This window comes from Brienomyrus brachyistius, chromosome 8 (genome assembly GCF_023856365.1).
Source record: "Brienomyrus brachyistius isolate T26 chromosome 8, BBRACH_0.4, whole genome shotgun sequence".
Classification (NCBI taxonomy): Eukaryota; Metazoa; Chordata; class Actinopteri; order Osteoglossiformes; family Mormyridae; genus Brienomyrus; species Brienomyrus brachyistius.
In genome coordinates this window covers 25,495,086-25,501,470 of record NC_064540.1, presented here as the reverse complement: position 1 = coordinate 25,501,470, position 6,385 = coordinate 25,495,086, and the positions used below count along the sequence as shown (strand labels likewise).

General features: G+C 49.1%; 1 long non-coding RNA gene across 1 annotated transcript; it reads left to right on the top strand.

Annotated features, from left to right (window-relative positions):
- Window positions 1-3,137: 3,137 nt before the first annotated feature.
- On the top strand, window positions 3,138-5,643 carry LOC125746969 (uncharacterized). The gene is made up of 3 exons (XR_007399114.1): window positions 3,138-3,374; window positions 3,493-3,841; window positions 5,023-5,643. It is a non-coding gene; the product is annotated as an uncharacterized LOC125746969 (long non-coding RNA).
- The last annotated feature ends 742 nt before the right edge of the window (window positions 5,644-6,385 follow it).

Sequence of the window (6,385 nt, the reverse complement as noted above, 5' to 3'; positions counted from 1 at the left end):
GCTGCAGAGGGGGCGCCTCTGCAGGAACTGGAGCGCGGTCAGGAACGGGAGCTGGCTGCAGCGGGGGCGCCTGCCCGGGAGCTGCAGCAGGCGGCTGCAGCGGGGGCGCCTGCCCGGGAGCTGCAGCAGGCGGCTGCAGCGGGGGCGCCTGCCCGGGAGCTGCAGCGCGGTCAGGAACAGGAGGTGGTTGCCGTGGGGGCGCCGGCCCGGGAGCTGCAGCGCGGTCAGGAACTGGAACGCGGTCAGGGACAGGAGCGCGGTCAGGGACAGGAGCTTGCTGCAGTGGGGGCGCCTGCCCGGGAGCTGCAGGTTGCTGCAGTGGGGGCGCCTGCCCGGGAGCTGCAGGTTGCTGCAGTGGGGGCGCCTGCCCGGGAGCTGCAGGTTGCTGCAGTGGGGGCGCCTGCCCGGGAGCTGCAGGTTGCTGCAGTGGGGGCGCCTGCCCGGGAGCTGCTGCAGCAGGGAGAGGGGGCGCCTGCCCGGGAGCTGCTGCAGCTGGGGGCTGCGCTGGCTGCACGGGTGGCTGCGCAAGCGGTGGCGGCTGCGCAGACGGCAGCGCAGAGGGCGGCCCGGGCTCAAGGGCCGTAGTTGCCAGCGGAGGCGGCTGCGCAGGCGTCGGTCGTTGCGCCTGCTCGGGAGCCGGGTCCGCGGATAGAGGAAGTGCCTGCTTCTCAGTAGCAGGCTGCAGAGAAGGGGGTTGTACGGATGGCGGAAGCGGCGGCGTCGGCAAGGGGTCAGGAGCTCGTCTAAGACGAAGTAGCTCCTGCAGGTCCTCCGCGAGGTGCTCGAGCTCGTCCGGTCCCGACCTGGGGGTGAACGACTCGAATCCTTTCTGGAGCCTTGCGGTGAGGAGCGTTGCTGCGGGACCCTCGGGAATGGCTGGGTCCCCGATCACCCTCCAAAATAAGCCCTGGAGGGCGAAGAACTTATGCGCCAACCGTTCCTGAGGCGAGGGTGGTACCTCGACAGGAGGGACTGGCCCGTCGGGCAGCGGAGGCACGGTCGCTGTCCTCCTTGGGAAGCGGGGTACTCGCGGGATCGCCTCTCCACCTGCGCGGATACCGCCCCGATTACTCAGTCCCTTGGGGCAGTACTGGTGCAGTGCGAGGGGTGGCAGCTCATCCTCCGTAGGCGGATTAACGCCCGGAATTAGGACGAGCTCCTCCTCTTCATCGTCGCTATTATCCCAGAGCCGGGACAGGAAACAAGCTCCGGACTGGAGCGGCTTGACCTCTGGGGCTAGGACCGGCTCTCGCTCTCTACCCTTGTTAGGGAGCCCAGGGCTTGAGAGCGAGCAGGCACCTAAAGCGATCGATTCCTCCGGTACCTTTCTTCGTCTCTGCTTCCTCTTCTTCGGTGGGTCTGTCATTCTGTCACGGGACGAGGTGAGCGATCGCGAGCAGAGCGGCGATCGTGCGGGAAAGGAGCAGGCAGGCAACAGTATACGGGAAAACGGGGGTTTATTCTGGCTTCGGGGAGCCGGGAACACTGAACGCAGACTGACATCAACTGACATTAATGACAGACAAAGCAAACTGGGGAGACCAGGACTTAAATACACGGAACCAGACAGCAGGAAACAAGACACGACTGGGCAGGATCAGGAAATCACACGTGGGTAATTAGGGGGCGTGGCACACAGGAGGAGCGGACGAGCCGGGCATGACATTGGCAATGTTGACATGCTAACACTGATATGGCGGTTGGGTCAAGACTAGAAATTTGCTTGTGTAGGGCTGTGTTGCTAATTGACAGCAGGGGCTGGTAAAGCAGGTGTGTTCCGAGCCAGAAGAGAGCCGCTACCTGACCAGGGGGACATTTACCAAAAGCATAGCTGCTGACAATGTCACAGTAGCTACTCACAAAGTCACGACCACGCAACTGAACAGTCCCAACTATGAAAGTTGCTAACAGGAGCTTTTGGCAAATGGACCCCAGTGTGAGACATGAGGATAATTCCGTGGGATACGGTCAGTGTTGGGCTAAAGCCGTTTATTAGGATGACCAGATAATCCATGTCAGGGAGCTACAGATGCTCCTCTACTTACGAACCTTCAACTTACGAACCTTCAGACATACGAACGAAGGAGACTATAAGTTCAAATTGCGTTCTTTAGGCTCCCATTTCCTGTCTGCAACATCAAAGTTTGTTCTGCGTGCCACTTCCGCCTAGTACAAATTCTGGCCTCCACTCCCTAGCGTAGTGTGCGTACTCCCAGCATCCTAGCTTTTTCTACTTGCGTATCGATAAGACGTTCTCTCGAGATCAAAGTTTACTTTGTTTTTATTGCAAAATATTCTGTGCATCCATTATCCATTTTTGTTTTATGCACCATTAATAATGTGTTTTAGGATAAGAAAACATGTAGTGACTTTATATCATACTGCCATGCCCCGGTCGTCCGATCCTCCCGCGTGCCACGCCCCCTCATTTACCTCGTGTGGAATCCCCATGTTCCCCATGTTACCAGTTGTTTCAAGTCATGTTGATTGTTGCTGTGTGTTTAAGTCCGCGTCAGAGTATGTTTCCCCAGTCCAGTAATTAATGTCTTAACGTCGTTTTCATGTTCCTGAGTGTGTTTCCCTGAAATAATCCCCGCGTTCACCTGATTTCGCCGGCTCCTGTGGTGCCTCCCTGCACCGAAAGCGTGACAGAATGACCGGACTCTGGAAACATACTCTAACACGGACTTGAATACACAAGACTAATTAACGCAACTAGAAAACAGCTGATGACACAGGGATTCCACAAGAGGTAGTGAAGGGGGCGTGGCACACAAGAGGATCGACACGAGCAGGGCGTGATACATGCTTACTTATGCATGTAGATTTGAGTACCCTTAAAATGATGTTGAATAACGACTTACGAACATTTCAAGTTACGAACGGCCATATCTCATTCGTAAGTAGAGGAGCGTCTATACTTCGGGTTTTATAAACTGCTTTCAAATTGAAAGGCTCCAGTGCTCGGCTAAATAGTTCAGCTCTTCTTGTGCTTTGACTGGTTTGTTTCCTTACTCATCCAGCTGTTTCACATTAGCATTAGTGACACATGTGTGATTATAGGAGACTGACCAATCAGCACACAGCGAGAACTCAGTGCTAAAGTGAAATCCAGGTCCTTTTGAATGAAATGGTAACTTAAAATTCCTGTCCAAGCTCAGAGTGGATTATCTGGTCACCCTACATTTATAGATTTCCACTGAGGCAGCTTCCAGGGTTAGCGATGGAACAGAAGACGTGTGCTGACTCCCATGGAGCTGCCTGGGTATGAAATAACTGGCAAACAACTGTCCCTCTGTTGATCTGAGGCTGATCCAAACATGCTCATCATGGTCAGTAGTTAGGATTCAGGTGTCACAGGAAACAATGAGCAGGTAAGGGTTGATTAGCTGTTATACTGAGCCGACTGATATATTTGTTGAACGGGTCTGGAGAACTATGTGGACTCTTACTGTTTATACCTTTTTAATGCTATACTGTCACTCTCTGTAGTGGTAACAGAATCCACAAGAGTCACAGTCTCTAGGTGTCTGCTTTGTAGACCTACAGCGATTGCTGGTGCTCCTTGGTCGAGCCTCTGGGTTGTAACAATAGTCAAGACATAGCTGCAGGCCAGCGAGAGACAAGCGCTATAAATCCTGAGGAGAAGATACAAATACAGAGACTGCAAAGTTCAAGTGGAGGAATTGAGAGGATGGGATGTGATAGTAGACAGGTAATGGTGAAATACCAAAGAATCATGAGACGGAAAAGGCCACTGTGGGACAAAGGGACCGGGGATGCATCAGAAAATGACACAAGCATGGATTTTGGACTTACAAAGAACTTGAAGACTGGGCAAGTATGATAGTTTCCAATTCTATGGTTCTGTAGTGATAAATGGTCTGTGTTTCTATACTCTTCCCTAATATCCATCTTCATTTAACTCAGTTATCGTGCTTGTTGTTTTTATAAATTAAATGGAGTGGGGGTCAAGTGGAGACAATAACATCTTTGTTCTCAAAGGTTATTTCACACAGAGCATTTCATTGTATTTCATGTAAAAATGAACTGCCTCACACTATATTCGGTAGTCCAGTGCACATACATATATAAGATCTGGATTTTGCCCCCCAAATTTTAAGTGGTTTCATATTTTAATTTGATTGAAGAAATTAATTTATTTAATTATATTTATAAGTATTTCTTTAAAGAAAACAGTAGCTAGAGCCTGAATAGCAGCCAGGGGATTGTCATCCATTCGTCATCCACTTTTAAATGCTTTATGGACAAGAGCCAACGATTATAAACAACACATAATAAATCACGGGGAGTTTGATCTTTTGGACGTTGCTCAGTTACATTCCCTCTTCCGAGAAACGGAGCAACTCGGAGCATTTCAAGTCTCTGTAAACAGAGCGTAGCGAAGTCAGAAATGTTTGGATGTTTGTATCCGTCTGCTGAGTGACTGCTCACGGATTCAGAGGCACATGTGGGTGAGACTCTTGGATTCTGCGGTGTTACGCAGTAACTCACCCGGCTTTCTGCTCCCGGCCGTGGAACCAAAGTTCGGCATGACCCGTCGCTTAAATTCCCTTTGAATTTAAAGAAAAGGCACTGACGTTTCCTTGTAATTGAATTCTAGTAACCACTTTCCAAAAATGCAGGCTTTTACCTGCATCTGTTTTTCAGTAAAATGAAGACAGAATGTCTATGATTCTGTTTTTATAGTCAGAATTTCTGTTCCTAAGAGGTGAGTACTGTGTTTGTATTCACGAGGGCCAGGCTGAGCCAAGGCCAGTCAGACAGGCGTTTATGGGACAAAAGATTTAACATGACTCAAGATGCAGAGAGTAGCGTGTCGACAGTGTGGAGACGAGGAAAGGCGTGAATATTTTCTGAAGTGTGCCCTCTACTGTCAGTGGGACAAACTGCGAGCACCAGGGCACCAGTGGGCCTGAATTGTCTGCTTTTACTCTTATTTTTTGTTAATAAACTATTAATCACTCACATAGTTCCTGTTTTGCTGTGTTCTTCCCTTAGACACTACCTCCAATGACCGTGCAGGATGTGATGAGGAAGCTGTGATGACTGCGACTTCCTCCACAAGCAAAAATGGAGAAATCTTCTATTTAGATTATTAGACGCAGCGTATGCCTGAGGGCAGTGTGTGGCCCAGCGGGTTAAGATGCTGCACTTGTGATTGTAAGGCCGCCAGCTTAAATGCCAGGGTTGGCCGACCCTTGAGCAAGGCCCTTAATTAATAGACTAACAAAGCTTTAATTCAGGTGTAACCAGCTATTACTGTATATGCTAGTTACACAAACGAAGAAATTTCACAGAAAACTGAGACAGTTGCTACTGGTAGAAGACTACTACTGTAATAAAAGTTGTAAATCGATTCAAAACTTTCAGACACATATTAAAAAAAGACTACATGTCTTGCAAACAATCACATCTGTCATCTACTTACATTTCAATTTCTGTTTCTCAAAACTTGTGCTTGTTTCTGCTTAGTTTGTGCCAAGAGTAATCATCACCTCTCATGAATCATGGGATTGGCAGTTTCATCCTGCAGGTGGAACAGTCGACTTGGTAATTATTAAAAGTGTCATTGAAACAGACATTTTATTTAAGTTTTGGGCATTTATGCATTTGCATAGTAAAGACATTTTTCCTGAAATTTGTATAATCATTTTGTGTTTGGACTCACATTGAGTATGAAATACAAAATACAATTAGTGTATTTTGGGTGCTTGCTGGCTGTCATATCTCTGATCAAAGGCTGTACCGTCTAAGCGACCCTCAGCTCTATCCCCGCCACATGGTTCCTTGAAACTCGATCCCGACGTGAGAGGCCAGCGGCGTCTCCCCGAAAGCACCAGGGTGCGAGCACAGAGAGGCGCGGCCTTTAACCCATCCACCCACCTAGGTATCGGATATCATCCATCTCTTCTCCAGCCCCACTCCCCCACCTTCCCTCCCCAATGGAAACCTAGGATGGGATCAAACGTCCAACCGGTGATACAGAGACAGGAGTGGGCAAAGCCCACTGGGGCATACGCCCAGACACGGAATCTGAGAGCATAAGCCGTTAAATAGGCTGATTAAACACAATAATGACACGCGTCTGTAGGAAAAAACACATTTTATTATAGATATCTTTGCCATTTTATTATGAGATTCAATGGTAGCCTATCACAGGAAAGACTTCTACTTTAATTTTCTGAAGCATCTATAACTAAAGGATGTGCATGTGTTGAAATATTTAACATTTTTCTTTTTTCATGAAAGAAAAAAGGATGTGTCATTGATCACATCCTCACATCCACAAGGCTTTCGCTCCAACATACATAACTGCCACTGTCACAGCCCTGCCATGATTTAGTTAGCGCCAAGGCAACTG